The 21988-nt window shown below is 47.3% G+C and overlaps 1 protein-coding gene and 1 pseudogene across 2 annotated transcripts in view; both read left to right on the plus strand.

Annotated features, from left to right (window-relative positions):
• LOC309675612 (electroneutral sodium bicarbonate exchanger 1-like) overlaps positions 1 to 21988 on the plus strand; it is a 215274-nt pseudogene that overhangs the window by 129659 nt on the left and 63627 nt on the right. The window lies entirely within an intron of this gene.
• LOC309675570 (electroneutral sodium bicarbonate exchanger 1-like) overlaps positions 1 to 21988 on the plus strand; it is a gene marked incomplete at both ends in the record, with an annotated part of 147243 nt that overhangs the window by 62692 nt on the left and 62563 nt on the right. The gene's annotated exons all lie outside the window — the stretch shown is intronic.

The raw sequence follows: 21988 nt of genomic DNA on the forward strand, positions 1-21988 counted from the left end.
GCCCCCCCCCCCCCTTCGAGGCTGGTCTTCTCGCCCCGCCCCGCCCCCCCCCCCCCCCTTCGAGGCTGGTCTTCTCGCCCCGCCCCGCCCCCCCCCCTTCGAGGCTGGTCTTCTCGCCCCGCCCCCCCCCTTCGAGGCTGGTCTTCTCCCCCCGCCCCCCCCCCCCCCGCCCTTTGAGGCTGGTCTTCTCCCCCCGCCCCCCCCCCCTTTCGAGGCTGGTCTTCTCCCCCCGCCCCCCCCCCCCCCCCCTTTCGAGGCTGGTCTTCTCCCCCCGCCCCCCCCCCCCCCCCTTTCGAGGCTGGTCTTCTCCCCCCGCCCCCCCCCCCCCCCCCCCTTTCGAGGCTGGTCTTCTCCCCCCGCCCCCCCCCCCCCCCCCCCTTTCGAGGCTGGTCTTCTCCCCCCGCCCCCCCCCCCCTTTCGAGGCTGGTCTTCTCCCCCCGCCCCCCCCCCCCCCCCCCTTTCGAGGCTGGTCTTCTCCCCCCGCCCCGCCCCCCCCCCCCTTCGAGGCTGGTCTTCTCGCCCCGCCCCGCCCCCCCCCCCCCCTTCGAGGCTGGTCTTCTCGCCCCGCCCCGCCCCCCCCCCCCCTTCGAGGCTGGTCTTCTCGCCCCGCCCCGCCCCCCCCCCTTCGAGGCTGGTCTTCTCGCCCCGCCCCGCCCCCCCCCCTTCGAGGCTGGTCTTCTCGCCCCGCCCCCCCCCTTCGAGGCTGGTCTTCTCCCCCCGCCCCCCCCCCCCCCCGCCCTTTGAGGCTGGTCTTCTCCCCCCGCCCCCCCCCCCCCCCCTTTCGAGGCTGGTCTTCTCCCCCCGCCCCCCCCCCCCCCCCCCCTTTCGAGGCTGGTCTTCTCCCCCCGCCCCCCCCCCCCCCCCCCTTTCGAGGCTGGTCTTCTCCCCCCGCCCCCCCCCCCCCCCCCTTTCGAGGCTGGTCTTCTCCCCCCGCCCCCCCCCCCCCCCCCTTTCGAGGCTGGTCTTCTCCCCCCGCCCCCCCCCCCCCCTTTCGAGGCTGGTCTTCTCCCCCCGCCCCCCCCCCCCCCCCCCCTTTCGAGGCTGGTCTTCTCCCCCCGCCCCCCCCCCCCCCCCCCGGGGCTGGTCTTCTCCCCCGCCCCCCCCCCCTTCGAGGCTGCCCGGTCTTCCCCGGCCCCGCTGCGGGTTTTGCTTGCCCCGTTCCTCGCCCGGGGTGAGTGGCCTCTGGTAGGTGGGTGGTGCGAGGGGGCGTGGCCTATGCAAATATGAGTGACTATGGGCGTGGTGCATCCAAATATAGCGAGTCGGGGGCGTGGCGCATGCGAATCTGGGCGCGGGGGCGGTGGCGCATGGGAGGACTCGTTCTGGAGGCGCGGTGTGTGGAAACCTATGGGAGGGGCGTGGTCTATGCAAATATCGTGCCGGTTGTGGGGGGCAGGCGCTGGCGGGGGGTGTGTGCGTTATTTTTCGCCCGTACCGAGCCGGGGTGTCCCCGCCGCCGCCGTCCACCCCCCGGTAGCCGTGGGTGGGTCGGCGCGGGGGTGCGGGTGGCGGTCAGGCAGCGCGCTGAACCCCTGTGCGTCAGTGCCGGGCGGGGCCCTGCCTCCGGAGCCCGTGCGGGGGTGTGTGGGAGCCCCCGCGCCGAAGCCCCCGTGCGGGGGTGTGGGAGCCCCCCGCTGCTCAGACGTCACGGGGGGTTCTGCCAATGCAGCAATTCCACTTGAAATCGCTTAACGCCGCTACCTGCGGCGGCAGGCCGGGGGGGCTGCCCCCTCCCCGGGCACTGGGCCGGCCGTCTCTTCTGCCCCCATTCCCCGAGGCCCGGCCCCGCCGCCCCCGGACAGCCCTCCCGGTGCAGCGGCTGCGCGCCACGTCTCTGAGTACAATGTACCTCCCCAAAAGGAGGCGTCGCCTATCGGCCCCCCCCGTTACCGTAAATCAGCAGAACCAAACTTTCTAAGCCTTAATTTAAGTTACAAAGCAGGCACTTCTTTATTATGGCACCGGATGCACGGGTTCACTCCACCCAGTGTGCGTACCGAGTTGCTCCACTACAAAAATTATATACAGTCCAAATAGACATATTCATCACATTTCCGAGAAACAATTAACATATTTATACAATTTCCGGGAACTCATTAATATATCCATGATGCATAGGCCTTCAGGTACACTGGTGGTCGTCCAGGGTCTTCCTCACTGTGTCCGCTGGTTGAACCCGGTCCTTGCGCGTGCTCAGCTTGGTCACAGAGTTCCACCCCACCTTTAATCTTGGAACCTCCAGAAGATTTTCTCGGTTTACTAACCAGGCCTACAACTCATCGCTTTCTTGACAGGTACTTCAAAGCTACATTGTTCAACAGCTAGGTTAGGTCATACCTAGTTCCCAAATGCTTATTATGGGTTTGATTTTCATTGATCGGTCCCTTGACTATACATTACTCTCAATACCCATATCCAAATAATCAATGGTTATTTCTATTAATATCTATTATTTTGGGTCTAGATATTTAAATCAAGATGGGAACGGTAAGGGGGTTTCTAAGCAGCGTCACTGGTGCATAGCAGGTTTCTATAATTACTAGCCTGAAACAAAATTTCTCTTTTCTGTTCTTCATTGTTTCATCTGGGTTCTACTTGTTCCTTTATAGAAAACAACGATTACCTAGTGAGGACTCTATGGTTACGAGTTTCAGAACACCCAGTGCTCTCACATTCTACTTCTACTATAACCAAAATGTGGTGATTTTACGACAAGGGGGAGCCCTAAATCCATTCCTGCAGTTGCCCTACAGACTCCTGCAAGGCTGGGAGCAGCAATTCCCTCAGGGAGAGCCCCCAGGTCCATGCCGAGAGCAGCGTTTTCCCTCAGGAAGAGCTACCAAACTCCGCCAAATCTGGGGCAGCCCCACAGCCTCTTCCAGGGCTGGGAAAACACTCCTGCCCTTTCTCTTCCTGTGGGTTTTGAGAAGAAGAGCCCCCCGTCTGCCCAGCCCACACGTGGGGTCTGGGCAGCTCCACGCCTTGTGTTTGAACCGGGAGTTGGGATATTTCAGTTTTCTTCTGCGATCAGGCATGGTTGTGAAAGGGCCAGTTGTAGTGGTTAGGCTTTGGTGGGTGAGTAACAGCAAATCTTATTTAACATTTCCTTTTTTTAGATTTTGTGTAGGGTACTCTTTGTCCTCACGCCTGCGAGTTCTGCTCCAGGTCAAGCGAAGCCCCATGGAACTGGCCCTAAGGGCGGCGGCGGCCATGGACCAGCGCCCCTTTGGCGTCGAGAACGTGGTTTCTTTCGAGGTGAATCTCCCTGTTTGTTTTTTTTTTTTTTCAAAAGCAGTGGGCTGGTTTGTAGCGAGGCTTGAAACCCCGGGTTGTGCCTGAGTGTGGGGCTGATTTCAACCTCAGGGGCTGTGACTCCGTCCAGCTCTGACTCACAGCCCTGGCAGCACCGTCAGCGTGCCGGGCTCAGCGTTCTCTTGTATTTTGAAGGGTTTCTTACGGATCGGCAGCAGTGGGGATATTTAGCAGCTGTGTATTGGTGGTGGAATCCGTGTGGTGAAAAGATCTTTGGGGTAAAGGGGTGAATAAGTGGGGTTTTCTTTGCGCCTCGAAAATGTTTCTTGATGCTGTGTACCTGTAAAAAGAGGTTCAGATCGTTAAGGCTGAAGAAGATGGTAACAATCATAACCCCTCTGTTTCGCAGGAATTTCACTTCTGTCCTATTTTCATAAAATTACCCCCTAGACAGGAATATGTTTTGTGGTTGGTTTGGTTTTTTTTTATGAGTCCTTTCAACCTGCTCTCCAGGTGGAAATGGGCAATGCAAAGGCATTACAATGATAGATTTGCTAAATATGTTGCCAAGGTCTCTATTAGTGGCTTTCCCTGAAGCGGGGAAAAGACGTCCTGTTTGATTCTTTTTTGCATTTCAAATTCTCTGTGAAATGGATTAAGCAGAGAGGGCTTCTTTTTGTGGGTCTGCTCTTGGAAGGAGAGCGCCTTTAGGAAAAGGCTTTTCTGGAGGGGACGGAGAACTTAGTTGCTGATGGCTATAAAAGCGTGCCCTGTTTGGGTGGCCTGAAAACAAAACCCGTGAAAATCCATGACTGAAAAATGAGACTTTCTCCTCATGACTGGGGCTGGTGTTTCTACGGATTTGCCAGTTAGTAACGGCTCGTTCCTTACTCATGGCTGGGGACCCTTGAATTGTTTCCCAAAGCCTAATCCAGCGGGAAGTGCTGGGGATTGCGACAGAGACCAACTTGCTGCATGGCTAATAAAGTTACTTAAGTGAATAAAGCCTGAGATGTACATAAGCACTCATATACTGAAGAATGAACATAAGCGTGAAATAAGCAGGAATGTACTGAAGTTTAGAATCTGGTAGTTTCTCCCCCGTTAATTTGCTTTTGATGGTTATGCTTTACTGTTCCCATATTTTGACTTTCTTTCCCTTAGTGCTCTGGCTGAGGTTGCTCCAGGAAAGAAAGTGCTGCATATCCCATTCAAGGACTCGGTCCTGACGAAACTCCTGCAGTCCGCTCTGGGGGGAAACAGCCGGACCATCATGGTAAACTGATTCTAATTCTGATCGCATGGCTCTAACAGTGGTGAAAGTGCGTGTAGATAAAAAGATAAAAGATTGCTTTCTATGCAACATAAAGGTGAGAACCCTTCTGCTGGTCACACGTTTCTTGCCACTAGGAAACACATTACTCAAATGGAGAGCACTTCTGTTTTCAGAACAAAAATCTTTCTCTCTCTCTTTCTACATTAACCATTCAAACCCCATTTCTTCTGCAAGAGTTTTCTGCATATTTGTAAAAACTTATCTAAATAGAGAGAAATGTAGGTATAACACTCATAAGCAGCCCCCCTTTATTTAGAAAAGCCATGCTCTTTCCATAAAATGAAGCAATATTATGAAGCAACTATATTTTTTTCCTGAAATCTGAGATTATCGTTTGGGCTGTGCACAAGATGTTTCATTCCTAAATAAGATGAAACTGCCAAAGGATCGCCTTTGTCTCAGGGAACTAACTGTGTACTCCATCATCTCTGAAGAGGTATTTTTTCTTAAAGAAAGGACTATCAGTAGAGAGATGGAGGAATACAAATAGAAAAAGTGCATCTGTGAAAACATTGACTAAATGCTGACAGCCTTGAAACAGCTTACCTGAGTTTCTTCAAATGCTAAAGGAGTTAATTTATAGCCAGGTTGCTAAGACACTAGGATTCTCCTTTTATGTTTATGGACTTAATCCCTATCTGATTTTTGGTAGTGTTTAACACTGCTTTAAAAAAAAATCTCCTTCAAAGTCTAATGTCAGTTGATACTTTTCATACGCTTCCAGATTGCGGCCGTGAGTCCGGCAGACCTCTCTTACAAAGGAACGTTGTCAGCCTTACGCTATGCTGAAAGGTACGCTTTCATAATTTTTCCTGTTCTGTTCCTGCTGCAAATTGCAGTCAGGTGCTGGGCAAAAGGACAAAAGATACCTCTTCAAAGTGATTGACAGCTCCGGATGAAGAAAGAGCGAATCTGTCAATAAGCAAAGGCAGCAGATTAAGAGCTTATTCTGTCTTTGTATTAGCGGAGGGCATATATTTTCACAACTAAGTTGTGGGACAGAGGTGACTGTTTTTCCTGAGAATTCTGGGTCTCTCTCCTACGTGTGACTTAATTCCGCTTCTTTCCTTCCTTTTCCCTCCCAGTGATGCAGCATGGAATTGAAACGTAGAACCTACAGATGATCCCTGCTGCCAGGTGTTTGTCACCTCTGCTTCCCAGCGCCAGATCCCAGCGACAGTGCCACACAGAGCTATTCCTGCCTGCCCAGGAGCAGCTCACTTCCCGGCCGCTTTCCCAGTCTGTTGGGTCCTTCTGGAGGAGAAGGTTCCCCCCTCTCCTCCCCTTTGCTCTCTTCCTGCCCTTTCTGGGGCTCAGGACTGAACGCCGCTCTCTTTGTGGTCCTTTCAGTCAGGCTTTTGCTGGGACTCCAGCACGACTTATTCCTTCTTATTCCAGCTGCCCCAAAAAGAGCTCAGGCGCTTACACTGCTGTTATGCCAAAGCGGATCACGTCTCAGTGACCTTGTAGCTGCAGCAGCCCGCCTACTAGGAGATATCAGGCACAGAAAATTTAATTTTTCCAGCATCGATTCAGTCTTGCAAAGGGCTGAATTGCTTTCACGTGCCAAGGGACACAGACCAAGAAACTCCCCACGCCGGAGCCAGCTCTGTGCAGGGGCAGCTGGAGTTGTCTCTGCAGGGGATTTGTCCGCCTGCCTGGCGTACCCACGCTTGGGGTGGATGAGGTCTGGTTTGGAAGTACCCCATCCCACATTGCGCCGCGTACGAGGGGCACAGCAGCTGTGGCTGCATTGCTGCAAGTCAGGCTTAGCTGGAGAGGAGGGGATTTTCCCGGGCTGGCAGGGTCCAAAGCAAACCAGGCGGTGACCGCTGGTAGCGGTACAAGAGAGGGCAGCAGATGCTTCCACCCGCAGAGCAAAGTGGCCATGAGACATTTCCACTTGTGAAGTTTCAGAGCTACACGGGATATTTCTGAACAGGGAAAAGAACAGAAGAAGAAGAAGAGGAAAAGTCACATTTGACGGGAACTCTTCTTGTTTGCTGGGATTATCTGGCTAACAGCTTCTTTTTTTGTCTTTTATGTATTTTCCTATTTAAAAGGAGAAAAAGATCAGGAACAAAGCAGTGGTAAATGCAAGTCCAGTTATAAATGAAAGTTATCAGAGGCATTTTACAAAATGTGAACCCTGGTATGCCAGTTTCAAGTCTTCCAAAAGAGTTGGGTGGGAGAGAGGAGACCTGCACTACCCCTGCTCAGCCCTGACACGCGTGTGGGAGCACACCCCTTGTGTCTGGATTAGGACTCCATCTGACCCTGAGATGAGGCTCATGAGAACCAAGACCACCAGAAGCCTTGTCCTGAGCGGGCACTCCACGACAGTGGATGCTCTCCCCTTACTGCCTGCCGGCCAGCTCGTGCTCTGCTGTGTTAAGGCCGCTTAGCAGCACTGCTGCGTTTCTGCCTGTCAATACGGGAGTGGTACTTAATATCTGTGACTTGGGACTTTTTTCCAAAGTTTTTTTGTTTTTGTTTTTTTCTCCCCAGACCTTTTAAAAAGGTCAAAGGAAAAGAAGACAGCTCTGCCTTTGAGAAATGGTCCCCGTCCTCATTTGCAGCACTGGCACATTGGGTTGCCAAAGTCAGTTCCCTTATCAAGCGTTGGTGGTTTGCTCAAGGCAAAAGCCCAAAAGAAGTGTAAGTAAGGATGTTGTAGGCAGGAGGGAAAAATGTTCCTGCTGGCTGAGAACGAGTGGCAGATGCAGAGCACGCAGGTGATGTGGCAGTCCGGGCTGGAGGAAGCCTGGAAGGAGTGGGAGCACCAGTAGGTTGCCATGGCTCAGGCGTGTTTCCCGGTAACGGGCAAACAGATACATTAACCTCTGGTCTCCTGAGGCTGATGTGCACCTGCTGCACCAACTGCTTTTCCGACATTGATTTGCCTGGAGTTTGCTTTTTTCAGAGAGTAAGATAAACGTAATCGGGCTTCTATTAATCTCCCGTCTTCTACCGAGTAAGCTGTTGGCTCCAGTTTTAGAGAACTAATGGCGACAAGCCTTTGCTGGTGCGGTATTGCTTTAGTGGCGTGGTGTAGAGAACCCTTAAATTGACAGGAGAGAGTCACCATAAAGCTGGGCCTGTTGCATGTGTTGCCAGTGTTTTTGCGGTTCAGCTTGTCAGGTTGCTCTTTGTAAAAGTATGTTTCAGAATGAGGTATTCAACCGCCACCTGGACACGGTCCTGGGCAGCCCGCTGCAGGTGGCCCTGCTGGAGCAGCGGGGCTGGCCCAGACGATCTCTGGTGATTGGGGAAGGCCTTCCTCTTCATTGCGATTCTGTGATTCTGAAATTGGTGCTGGGAGGGACAAGCGGTGCGGTACGCTGGAAAGCGTCTTGTTCACGACTGCCTCCCTCTGTCGGGAAGGCTGCGTGTGTGTTCTGTACCGAGACGCTCGGCACCTACGTCTGTCTGTCCAGGTGCACCGAGCGAGGTGAAAAAGAGCATAGTGTCAGAAGTGACTTGAGGAACTTTTGCGAGCTTAGCCACGTTGGACGGGGATTGCCACTCTGGAATGAAAGCACAGTCGTGTTAGGGGATAAGCGTAGGGGGCAGCAGGGTCACGTGGCTCCAGTGTCAAATTCTGATCTGTGGTGTTTGCTTTGTTGTTTCTGGTGGTGTTTTTTCTGTTTGTTTGCTTGTTTTTTAAAGGGAAATCAAAGCTATGGTCTGCATCAGGTACAGGACCTTAGCTGTTGGGGGCTGTTGGGACAGAGAGCTGAAATTCTGTCGTCTTCTCACCTCTGCTGTAGATTTGTGCTTGCAGAGCATCTGCACAAACTCGGCAAGACAATCTGTAGGCTGCACTTGAGTGAAATGAGACCATCTCTGTTACGCTTGTGGCTTTCTAGAGTAAAACTTAGGGCTTGGGTTAAATGGAGCGGTTTTGCCTAAAACATCAGGGGGAGGCTTTCTGCCTACGTGGGAAAGACCCAAGCCAGTGGTACTCACTAATCACCTGCTGACTCACTCACTAAATCCTCTTTCCGCAGGAGTAAAATACGGCAAAATACGAATTCACTGAAGCTGACTACTAAGGCGCAGAAAGTGACCTTTCCATCTACTGCTCCTCCAGTCCTTGTGAGTTGCTTGCTGTTGTTCTGGGGAAAACGTCACTGAACCAGTCCTTAATAATCATAATTTAATATTATTAATAATACAATTTATTATAATTATAAATCGAAAGATATTTTTATATGAATAACATAATATAATGTAATTATAAAAATACATGATTATCTGTTATTAGTCTGCTAATATTATAAGTCTAATAATATTTTAATACTATGAATAATAATTCAATTAATAATGATTGACTTGTGGCTGACAGATAGAGCTCAGAGGATTGCGGTTAGTGTTGCAGAGCTTAGTTGGAGGTAAGAAGTGGTGTCCCTCAGGGGTCAGTACGGGATGCAGTCCTGTTCAATATAGTCATCAATGACCTGGATGAAGGGATGGAGTGTACCCTCAGCAAGTTTGCTGATGTCACAAAACTGGGAGGAGCGGCTGACACGCCGGAAGGCTGTGCCACCATACAGCGTGCCCTGGCCAGGCAGGAGAGTTGGGCGGAGAGGAACCTTATGAAATTCAACAAGGGCAAGTGTAAGGTACTGCATCTGGGGAGGAATAACGCCGTGCATCAGTACAGGTTGGGGGCTGACCTGCTGGAGAGCAGCTCTGTGGAAAGGGACCCGGGAGTCCTGGTGGACAACAGGATGACCACAAGCCAGCAATGTGCCCCGGTGGCCAAGAAGGCCAGTGGCATCCTGGGGTGCATCAAGAAGAGTGTGGCCAGCAGGTGGAGGGAGGTCTACTCTGCCCTGGTGCGGCCGCATCTGGAGTATTGCGTCCAGTTCTGGGCTCCCCAGATCAGGAAGGTCAGGGAACTGCTGGAGAGGCTCCAGCAAAAGGTTACTAAGATGATTAGGGGATTGGAGCATCTCTCTCATGAGGAAAGGCTGAGGAACCTGGGTCTTTTTAGTCTAGAGAGAAGATGACTGAGGCGGGATCTTATTAATACTTATAAATACTTAGAGGGAGGGTGCCAGGGGCATGGGAACAGCCTTTTTACAGTGGTGCCCAGCGATAGGACAAGAGGTAATGGGGAAAAACTTGAACATAGGAAGCTCCATCTTAACATGAGGAGGAACTTCTTTACTTTGAGGCTGGCAGAGCACTTGAAGAGGCTGCCCGGAGCGGTGGTGGAGTCTCCCACTCCGCAGACATTCAAAACCCGCCTGGATGCCGTCCTGTGCAACCTGCTGTAGGTGACCCTGCTCGGGCAGGGGGGCATTGGACTACATGATCTCCAGAGGTCCCTTCCAACCCTGACCATTCTGCGATTCTGTGATCTTGACCTGTTGTTCAACAAAGTGGATGCTGTTTTTCCCAAAAGAACTTAGTTTTCTTTCCATTTCTTCTTCTTTGGCTTCTTCCCACTCTTTGTCCTGTTTCCTTAGAAAATGTGATCTGAGTAGAGGCACACAATGTCGTCCCTTCTCTGATCACCAAGTACCACTTCCCTGAAATGACTTTGGCTTCTACCTCTGGCTGAAGGAAGGAGCGACGCCTGTCAGCTGCAGCCTTTCTCAGTGAGACGGGGGGCCTCTCCGTGCAAGAGGGAGTTCTAAGTGGACCGACTGTGTCCTGGGTGGTGTCCTTTCTAAAAGCAAAGGGGTTTTTAGCTCTCCCTGCAAACAGAGTGTGGTGTTCACCCATGCCTGAGCTAGCATACCGGCTTACTGCCACAAAACGCACACGGACGAATTCCCTCTCCTTCTTCCCAACACGTTGTCCTGCCCCCTTCCTTGTGCCGCCTTTTACACTTGCGAGTTCTCTCTGCAAGCCAGTTGGACTCTCTAACCTGGTGGAACACTGTCTACTTTTCTGGCTTATTTCCCTGTCTGCTTAGGGAGGTAAGTTGGCTCCCAAAGTGCTCTAAGAAGTGTTCAAGGCAGCGCAAGGTAAGCCCACAGGAGTACAGTAGTAGAAGAAAGGGGCAGATGGAGAGATGGGAGGCGGCAGCAAGGCCTCTCTTTTGGTGGCAGCGCAGTCAACATGGTTTGTGAAATCCTCTCTTCAGCTTGGAAACTTGTGCCTGTTACTGAGAAGCTTTTCCCAATAGGATTTTTCTCAGACCTCCTCTTACTCACCTGTGTGAGCAGCCTTGAACTCAGTGTACTGGGTATTTTCCTGTTATTTATCTCATCCATACCTCTCTGTCACTTTTTGTTGGGGATCTCATGGGCATCAGAAAAGCAAAGGATTCTCCTTTGGCTCTGCTGTGGGAGGAAAAACTGTCCTGATTGCCCCTTTTTTAAGGAAAAGAGATACAGGTGATGCCTAGGAGATTTTTCCCTGCGTCTGGTGAAACTTGTGTCAATCTCAAGAATATTTATGGCTGACATGAGTCTGTTTGGTCAATGTTTTTTTTTATTTACAGTGAAGAATGCAAGACCTGAGGGCTCACGTAACGAGCAGTCTGCTGCAGTTTCCAGAGGTGACTCTTGAGGCAATTGGGGAAGAGGAGAGGAGCCGCAATTCTGTGCTGTGCGGGAAGTTTTCTAGAGGTGAGCATTTTCCTTTAAATTTGGACTTGGTATAAAGTTGTTATTGCCCGGAGGTTACCGGAAGCATCGGGTCATAGTATCAACTGTGCCAGGTCGGTGCTGTTAAGGTGCATCAGGCTTAGCGAGACCAAAAAGGATGCTTCAACGTATGCTAATATTAGAACATTGGTATAGTTAAACTTTGAAGTTATAACAACCTGCACCGATCTTGTGCAATTCAAATAGTTTACTTAAACATGCTGAGTCAGTGAGCCCTCCTCAATTTTTAATTCCATAAGAAAGCATTTTCAAAAAGGGAATAGTGGTGTTTTTGGCGGTATTTATTTGCACTGGCTCTATGACCATCGTAACATCGTGTGCAGAAATAGTTCTTCTAGGCTGTTACAGAGGCACCCCCCCTGCTTTTTCTTTTCTAGTTTGAATAAAAACAGAAGGAAGAGGATAATGCTGTTAAGTGCTGCAGCCATATTTCCAAAGTATCTACTAGGATGCAGATGAGTACCCCGGGAGAAGGTGTCCTGTGTCAAGGACAATTAATCAACTAGGAATGAATTGGCTTAGATTTATTATGTGGGAAGCCCGCTTGAAGACTTGCATTCCCATATGCATTTCGATGATTTCTAGCAAAACCAAGCCGAATGTGGTCTAAAGACTCTAGGTCAAGATATTGTAATCTTTATCCCAAACAATTCAGATTCTTCAGTGCAGGAATGACAGGTACAAATGCAAAAGAATAAATAAGGCTGTTAATTTTAAGAGGTATGGCTTGAGGATTTCAGTGGGTGATTTAAGGAATTGACCAGGATGAGGTAAGTCGGTCTTCCTCTGTTAGGTTCTTTTAGGGAAGGAAAGGGGCAGCGACTGTGATTTTTCAGTTGTTTTCAGTCTTCTCTTGGACATTTGCTTTAGCCAGCTTTCTTTTCTCTTCCAGGGAGGAATGGCCTAGCGTGGTTGGCGCGTGGTCCTCAGCTTGAGGTAGTGAACTCTGTGACAGCAGAGCGGCTCTCTGCGCACCGTTTCAGTGGAGTAAAGAAACAGCCTCCCACTGTTCGTGTGGTGAAGGAGTTTTCCTGGCAGAAGAGAACCGGACTACTGGTTGGGTTGGAAGAAGCAGAGGGAAGTGTTCTCTGTCTGTACGACCTTGGAACATCACGAGTGGTGAAATCGGTTGTTCTTCCCGGGAGGGTACGTACATTTTAATTGGAGAAGCGAAGCTTTTATGTTATTAGGTGCTGCATGACCCTGTCTCAGGACAAGCTTTGGAGCGCCTCTTTGTAGGAGGTATTTCTTGTCTAGTGCATTAACGTACTGTCCCTTGAGAGTATCCAGTCGAGAGAGCCTTGAGGTAAAATCTTGGGCACAACAGTACTGTTATCTTTTGAGTTTACAGATAGTAAACCAAGTTTTCTAGTTTTATTGTAGAGCACATAGTTACCTGATTCGCCACTTCCACAAAAGGGCATTGAAAAATACCTTTTTTTTTGGCACGAGTGAAAAAAAAAAATCACTACCCCACACACTTTTCTGTTTTGTTTGTTTTAATGCTACAGTGTGCTTACTCGTCTCAAGCACTTGTATTGCGGTACTTTCTAAAGCGAGGAGTTGGGTTGGTGCTCCACTGGGTGCGTTTGCCTACCGTCTGGGTAAATCTGAGAGTTGTAGCTGGAAAGACAAGTTGTGTGCTGGCATAGGTGTATAATCAATAAGTAAATTATGTGTGTGAAAAAGGACATAGCTTTATTAAGTTTTATTTCTGAAATCTAAGCAAGCTGGGAAGAAGAACAGGAAAGGGGAAGAAGGAACATGTCGTGTATTGAGTCTGTGTCTACAGAAGTGTTTTGAAACCAAATAGAGTTATAAGTCTCAGTTGTATCAGGGAGTCTTCCCATACCACAAAAAGAGTGGTTGAGGAGAAAATATGACGAAGCCTTGGGGGGACAAGTTGGCTGTTGTGTGATGAAGGTTGTGAATTTGGGAATAAAGCCAAAGCTTATCTGAGTTTCTGCTCTTATGGCCTGAATGCTCTTGATTACAAACCTGTCTGGTCTGTTGCTTTCATTTCGCTTCCTATCTTTTTGCTCTGAGGTTAGGTGAGCATAGGCAGGACACAGGTGTTGCTGGTTGGACTGTTGACTTCTGTGGACAACAAAGTTATCCAGGTTAACAGCAACTTCAAGTAATTCCGGACCGAGGTGTCAAGCCATGAGTGTATTAATACAGGGTATGTGTAGTGACTGTATGACTGTCTTTTAGTGGAAGAGTAGGTGTGTAGTCGCTCAGAGAGAAAAGGAATGACTTAGAAAACGGAACTTATAAGCTTAGAAAGAATTTTGGCTTTTTTTTTTTTTGTCATGGCAGCAGCTCTTTTTACCCTCTGGATGATATACATGTGAAATGCAGCAGAAAACTGAAAATGTTAAAGGAGTCTTATTGGAATTGGTTTCTAGTAAAAGCAACTCTGAATTAAAAACATTAGTTCTGTTAAATGGGTTTATAATGGTTGTATGTTTCAGAAGTATGGAATGGTAATTTCCCAAGTTTTCCTGGTTTGTATGAGGTGGAGGGGTAGCATTTGGATCCTGTGAGCTGAGAAAAGTTTTCTGAGTTCATTCCCAGAATGAGTCGGCATTAGTCTAGGAGCATATGAAAAGCCTGTGCAGAGCGCAGTGGAAAACTAGGCCGTTTCAGGAGCTTCTAGGTGGTAAATGGCAGTGTTAAAATCGGGAAACGTTGTTGGAAGACCGTATGTACAAATGGAGAAGATTCATTTGGAGCCAGTTGAACAACGGAAACAATCTTAGAAGAGAAAGAAGTTGGAAGCGACACTTGAACTTTGGCTAATTGTGCAGCAAGCTGTGTAGCGTATTTCTGCTTCCCTCATAACAGTCCTCAAGAATTGGAGCAGCAAGAATTGGAACAATCAAAGCGCTTGCGATAGTCCTTTGAGTAGGAGAGAAGACTGGAAATTTGATTTGATTTAGAGGGAATCTGAAACAGGAAATGACAGTGGTCTAAATTGCTGCGGGTGCTTCTAAGATTAGAATTCTTGTGAGCAAGATGAAAGGTAAATTGTGGAGCAGGTCGCCAGGCAGAGTAGTGGCAACAAGTGCTTGATAGGGGAGAGGAGAAACCTTTGGGGCTTTGGGGTTTGGTTATTTTTCCCCACCTCTGGGGGTAAAAATAGAAGATAAAAAATGGACTACCTTGTGAAGTTCACTTCCTTGCTTTATTTTCCTGTAACAGTTTGTTGTTGATGTAAAGCTTCCTGTTTGCATTGGGTTGCATTTTGTGAGAGGGCTAAACGATAGCCTGTGTCCTTTTGTTGTATAGCTTCAGTGCAGGAGTCTTCCTGTGCTTGTGCTCTGCTCTGGCAGTGGGTATTGTCCTGGGACGTGTTGCAACATGTGCTGAAAAATCTGTCTTCACCTTGTAATAGAGGTGCATGCCGACTGCTTGGCATGTTAGAGAGCAGCGCGCGCTTCTTCCTTCCATAGTTCATTATTTCTAAGTAGGAAATGGAAGTTGGTAAGCTGTAATAATAGACTGCACCATTTCAGTTGAAGTTAATTCCGTGAAATAGCTGTAGGAAATACAGTAAAGGGAAGGCAATAAGAGATTTTGTACAGGGCTGTTTTCTTTTTCCTTGATAGAATCGGAAACCATGCTTTGTTTTTAAGTCTTATGCTCCTGTATTTACTTTCTTGTTTGTGATGTGCCAGTTCTGGCTTCCCTTTTGAATGATTTCGACTTGGGTTGTCAAACAGCTGAAATATTAACTTGTAGTTTTCCTGCAGGTAACTGCTATAGAGCCCATAACGAGTCACGGAGGAGCCAGTGTGAGCACTCAGCACCTTCATCAGAGCCTGCAATGGCTCTTTGGAGTGGCAGCAGTGGCTACAGATGTTGGTCATCTACTTCTGGTTGACCTTTGTTTGGATGATTTGTCTTGCAGTGAGAACGATATCGAAGCATTGGGTAAGCTTCAGTTTTTAAACATGAATTGAGGTGTAAGAAAATGTGTGTCTTTTAAAGAAGCAGTATGCATCCCGCTTTGAAGATACTAGTGTGCAGACATTTGTGAGTACTGACTGCAGGTGGCGGTCTGACATTGTATAGTCCTGAACTGATTAAAGCTAGGAGTGGCTGATTACTCCTTCTAGTGTTATAAATGCCCCCTCCCACCGAGATCGCTGTGTCACTATGGTTCTTGCCAGTGAGGTGTGGGAGTTTTACCATCTGAGTCGGTGCAGCTGCCTGGTAGGAAGTTGTGTCGGAGGTGCCCTATTTCTTGGGAACGTTCTTTGGCTCGTCTTAAGTGACTTGGGGCAAATTCTAGGCTTGTTTTCTAAAAAAAAATCCAACTTGTCAAAACCCCTGCATTTGGATGAATGAAATCTCTGATTGGTGTATTCAGATTGCATCCACTGTTTTAACTATTACAACAGTGGCTTCAGGAGTTGGTGTCACTTCAAATAGCTTCACTGTGAGGCCCAAACTCCTGATGTATGGAGTCCAAGAGGAATTTGTCTATGAAGGTTACGCTTCTACTTGATTTTTGCCTACGAGTGAGAATACGTGTCCGATCAGAGAGTCTTCTTTGAAGACGTACAAAATGGAAATGGCAAAAAAAGTGCTGCATAAACTGGTATTTTGCCTGGGACGGTCGACTTAGATTATGGGTTTTGTGACGTCAGCGTATAAAATGCACGCTAAATGGCATCACGCATTCATTGTTTTGTGTGTGTAGATCTGGAAGTTGTCACTAGAAGTCCTGCTCAAGTCCCACAGAGAAGAGAAGCTGTGACCAGAGAAGGGAGACGTCTGTGTTTTTATTTAGAAAATCCTTCCGGAACAGCAGTGTCAACCCTGTGCTACATAAGCAGAAGCAATCAGCTCGCTGTGGGTTTTTCAGACGGCTACCTGTCACTGTGGAACATGAAGACTTTGAAGAGGGAGTAAGTAGGCCTTTACCCTTGGCCACGCCTGGAGGGGCAGCGGTCTCCATTTTTTGCGTAAGGAAGTATGTGAATTTAAAGAGGACTTTTTCAGGGACTGAACCCAGTATGAGTACAATCTTGGAATGTGTAGAAATCCTCTTCTGCAATACCTTTTAAGTCATACCTGCATTAAGTGGATGGCCTTCTCCTGCGTGCACTGGGATTGTTTTCCTTATTGTGCCTGTGGATTGAGGAATTGTAACCCAAAGAAGCATGCTTTCCACGTCAAGCAGTTGGGATGCGATAGAGCCGATTTTTATCAGACAGTCTGTTCTACCAGTAGTATTCAGTGAAATTTCCCTGTGTGCGTATTTTGATGAAACTGATTTGAGGAACTCTTCAGATCCAGTAACTGCACCTAGGGCATACTTTGAAAGGCTGAAGTATGTTAGTGGTGTGATTTTGGTGATGCTAGTCGTTAAAATGTGCAGGAGGAAACAAGTGAGAGACGAAAAATCAGTAGCTGATCTGTGTCTGAAAATATATTCTTTCCTCCACGTCAGCTTTGGCTGAAATCAGAGATTGACCCATTCCGAGGCAATGATGCATGTGAATGAAAGTTTGCTTGCAACATTTGGCAGTGAGAATAAGGGAGGTGTAAATTTATAAGTAAGAAAAATTAAGAGGTGATTTAAGATCTGCCAAAGAGCAATCTCACTTGAAATATTTGGCCAGCTTCAGACAGGGATTCACTTCAGCACATCTGCAGCGACTCACCAGAAGCTGTTGGATGCATAGCCAGTGGAGGAATAATTAGGTGGCAAGAATGGACTGTGAAGGTACGAATAAGATTCACAAGTCTGGAAGAAAAATGCTTTGTGTAGTCCAAGAAATGAGAAGCTACTTGTGTTTGGCACTGTTTTAAATTTGTTCAGAAGATATGCTGCATCTGAAGTTCAATATTGAAGTAGGCTACAACAGTAGGAGCAATCTTTTGCCTGGCTGCTGAAGTAATCCTTTATGATGTTCCTCCTCCTGAGGCAGAGGAGGACATAAGCCCAGGTTATTGCGTTTGCTGGACAGGAGTTTCCTCACCTCTTGACTGTTGCATATACAGTTGTCTCTTCCTTGACTCACTTGTTTGAGATGGAAGTATGACCTTCTGTACTTTGAGGATAAGCTCGTAAGGTCTTCTTTTCATGGAAGAAGCTGCTACCCTTCTACAAACAGTTAGGGCCGGTAGGCTCACCTTTTCTTTTTTCTTTTTCTTTTTTTTTTTTTTTTTTTAACGTTGTAGGCACCACTCTCAGCTTGAAGGAGGAAGGATTCCTGTCTATGCTGTCACTTTTCAAGAGTCTGAGAATGATCCTCACGATTGTTGCTACTTGTGGGCTGTTCGGTCTACACAGGAAAGGTGAATAAACACTTACTGTGAGCCACTGAATTTTATTTTTTTTTTTAATATGTTTGTCGGCATACAGTCGATACAGGTATACTTGTTTTTTTTCTTGAGCTATGCAGGAGATTGTCAGGTAGGGAAGGTTTTAAGCTGACAATGCAATTTTTACAGGCTTTAAGAGATGTGAAGAGGGACCGGTAGTTCCCGCCTTCAGAAAGAAGGCAAAGCGACTGTGGCTGCATTTTTGTGCTTGCATTCTTAAATGATTTCATTTTATTTCCTGCTGACTGTTTCATGGTTTGTTTGATGTTCCCAGCATGGTATTAAAATACCATTAAAAGCAGTTGAGGCTGCAGATCTAGAAGACTAAAGGTGCCGATACAACAGCCCGCTGCCCCTAAAGGAGGGCGGTGACAATATTGGCAATTGCCTTGTGCCAGCTTCGGCAGTCATGAGCCAGTGAGCCTTCGTGAGCCAGTTCAGCTCACCTGGAGGGAAGGATTCAGCAGAGAAGTCAATGGTTTCCTGCTGGACGACTGCATCACATCCGAATGCGGGAGGGTGCAGTGGGTGCAGGAGAGGGACCGGAACTTTGGTGGTAAGGGAAGGGGAGAAAGATCTCTCTCTCTTTCAGCATCAGCTCAGCCGTTCCAAGAGCGGCAGTCTTTTTGAGTTTGACTTTAAAGCAGTTTTGATCGAGACCTCTTGGCTGTGAAGAAGTCTATCCAACAATTTTTAGTCCATAGAACGTATTAAAGCTTTCAAAATGTATGGTTAGCATTTGCCCTTGGAGCTTTTAGTGCCAAAATGTCCTCTTATGTATTTTAGTGGCTAAATGTGGCCAGTTACTGTGTTTTGAGAAGCGTTGTTTTACTTGTCAGCAAGAGCGTGCTATTAAGAAAACGTTGGTCTAGAACTAATGAAATGATTATGAGGATTATAAAGCATCTTTGTAATCAAATTTCCTCATTGATACCCTTTTCAGCGAAGGTGATGCGCTGAGTTTACATCTGTTGCAGTTAACATTTGGTGACAGAAAGTGCTTGGCATCAGGACAATTCATGTATGAGGTAAGACATGCACGTGTGTGAAAAGAAGAGTTATTTTCTGTGCGTGAGCATCAGCTGAGTTCGCAGGGGTAATATTGACCATCAAAATTCAGAGCTGACTGGAAAAAAAAGTAGTCTTTTGCTGAGTCTTCTTGGGCCTGGCCTTTGTGCATGCTTTTTGAAAACAAGGCGTACAATTTTGTGCTGCAGTGTCGTGTGTTGCAACTAGATTCGTCTGCAAAGAGCCCCTATCAATTCAATTCCTGAAGAGGAAGCAGCTTTTACAAATAAAATTATTCTTAAACAGCAAATTGAGGGCATGTAGGAAGAAAAGACAGGGCCTCGAATAGCTTTGTTTAACCAACCTGCAGACTTGAATAAGCTTCCGTCTGTCTCCCTTTCTCCAAAGACGGTCATCTATACCTGTTTCTTCTTTGCTGATCTTTGGATTTAGTTTCTTGGTTTCCTTTTGAGCTCTGTCGGCTGTACTTCACATGAAATGTACCTACAGCGTCTCTTACGTGTTGATGATCCTGAAACCTTGTAGCTGTAAAGATAACTTGTTCTTCTCTTTGGCTGGGTTACCTATTGAATCCACTCTCAGAGCCAGCAAAATATGTAAATACAGTAAACAGTGGGATGACTTGTTCAGAAGAGAATACAGAAATGTACAAGCTGGCTCCAAAGGTGGTGCATTTAAAATGCAGGTGAGGTATCATTATATCTCTGGTATGTAGCAGATATAGGGCGCATCTGCGTAATGTAGAATTCTATTCAGTAGTATGCTCGGAAATCTTCCAAAACCTTTCTGAGGGGAAAGTAATCTTAATTCAGAGCAAGTCTTTCCTCCTATTTTGATCCTTTGTCTTGCATATTCCCAACAGGACAAACCCCAAAAGGTGCATTAGGCCAGGATCTGTACTCTACCGTGGGCACTTTTAGTCCCAGAACACTTCCTTGGAATCACAGCTTGGTCGGTACCACATGACCGTCTGCCTACACGGCTGTCTGAGACAAGTTTCTTTCCATCCTCACTGGCAGAAAAGTGTCTACTTTCATATCGGAGTGTGACCGGTGCATCTCATTTGAAAACTCTCTTCCTATTTTACTGGTCGATACAGTCCCTCCTTCATCTCTTCCATACAATGGAGTTCCTTAAGTGGGATTTGCTTGCCCCAGTGTGGGAAGTTTCAAATAGACTGCTTTGCTTCAGAAGTTGTCTTAGGCAGGAATTGTTTGGTATTATTTTGCCCTTCCCCTCTGCGCCCTCTTTGTGGAGGACTGGCTCTTCATATATGAATGAAAGTCTAAATTTCTAGCTCTTAAAATTAGTCTCTGACAGGTTTCTGGAGTTTTAGGACTTTACCTGATGAAACTGTCTTTTGGAGTGGTGGATGTCTCGTTCAGGACAACATCTTTTATTAAAATTGGGTGTAGTGATCATTCATTCTGTACCAAAAATGAGGCTCTTTGCCTATGCTTCACATCAGTTTTTCAGAGAGATGGTTTTCATTTTCCTTATGTCCTCTGCACGTCTGTTATTTCCAAAGGTGCCTGAGAAAACAGAATGGACTCTGCAGGGTTCAGAGCAAATGTTAGCCTTTTTTTTTTTTTATTAGGAATGAAAACCATAATTTTTTGTAATTATAACTGTTTTTAGACAGCCTTGATATTTATTTGAAACATTTCCTGGAACTATGAAGAGAAAGCTTGTCTCTTCTCAGGTGAATTAGATGTATGTTATAAGATCATATGGGAACGTGTTGTTTCATGCTAGTTTAGGAAAGTTTTAGGAAACTTGGGTAGAACGTGGTGTGATCTGTTTCTGGGTTGGTTTTTGGTGATTGTGGATTTTTGTTGTTTTTTTGTTTGGTGTCCACAGTATGCCCAGTCTTGCACCATACAGCAGACAGTTTGAACCAATGCTGTGTTTGGAAAGACGGTTCATTTTAGTTAATGCTTACTTAGCAACTGGTGGCATCAGGGGTTGAACACAATCCTGCCGGGGTTTCAGTGTATCTCAAAGCAGTTTGCTTACTCTGTAGTGCTTTGTGATCCTAAATGCCTTGGCCACGTGCATCCCATGTCCTCTCTGTTTTCCCCTTTTGCTGTTGGCTGTGCTCGGTGAAGGACCTGAGGGCCATTCACCCATTTCACCCAATTCACCCATTAATCAGTCTCTGACAAGATGAGAAGAGGAGGTGGCAGGAGCTTATGTGGTTTGAAAGAAGATTGTTCATCAGTAAGAAGTTCTCGTAGTTCCCAGCGAGGGATGTGCGTTGACTCTGGCGATGTGTCTCTAGATCATACCTCTCGACAGAGCTTTAGCTGCTGCGATGGCGTGACTTCTCTGACTTCATCAGTTCTGTGACCAAGACATGGAGGAAAGAGCTTTGTGTGCATGCGTGCTGCGTTATTTCAGATGTCTCTTTGTAGATATATATTTAGGTTTATAAAGAAACCTTGACATTGCAAGGAAGTCTGCAAAACACATTTAGATCTGAATAATGTTAGGGAAATGCTAGAGTTTGAAAATGTGCCTGGTCTGTACCGCCAAACTTACCTGTTGGGGTTTGACACTGAATTCTCTTGCATGTCATTTGTAGTTTCTATTTATCGTCACAAATAAGCTCACGGGAAATATACACGGTAAAATATGCTTATTATATGAGATATAGAGTGTCTTTCATATTTAGCTATAATGTGTGTTTTTATCTCAAAATGACCCTTTGTCTCTTCTGTTGTTTCCCCAGGGTTTGAAAAACTGTGACGAGAGGTACACTTTAGATCTCACGGGAGGAGTCTTTCCCTTGAGAGGGCAGATCAGCAGTATTAAATTACTCAGCTGTCAGACCGTAGAAAAATTTCTCAGCCCTGTTGACAGAGAGGATAGCATTAATGAAGGTTTGTTCTGATGCCTGTGTTTGATTATTTTAAAATACGTGGTTTTGGAATGTAAGCAATGGATGCTGTTCTGGCCACAGGGTCTGAAAGCCTTAAATATCTATACAGACTAGATTGTTGGGATTATTGAAAAAGACACACCGTGTGCTTAAGTTATGTGGGACTTCTTTCAGGTAAAAACTAGGTGAGTTTTCACGCTTGCTGACATGCTCTAGCGATGTATGGTGGGGTCATCTGTATAATGCTGCTCAGGCATTTTATTCCTTCAGCTGTCACCTTGGAACAATAAGATCATTCTCTCCACTGCTTTGGAATGTTATAATCTGAATCTCTTTTTGCCCTGTTCAAACCTGTTTGCGTGTCTACATCCAGACGGTAGTCCCTCACAGGCGGTGTTCCCCAGGGCTCAGTACTGGGGCCTGATGTCTTTAATACCTACCTTTATTAATGATCTGGACAGGGGAATGGAGCGCACCCTCAAGAATTTTTCAGAGGACACCAAGCTGAGTGGGAGCCTTGATCCG

This window comes from Vanellus vanellus (genome assembly GCF_965231255.1).
Source record: "Vanellus vanellus genome assembly, chromosome: 9".
NCBI classification, from domain to species: domain Eukaryota; kingdom Metazoa; phylum Chordata; class Aves; order Charadriiformes; family Charadriidae; genus Vanellus; species Vanellus vanellus.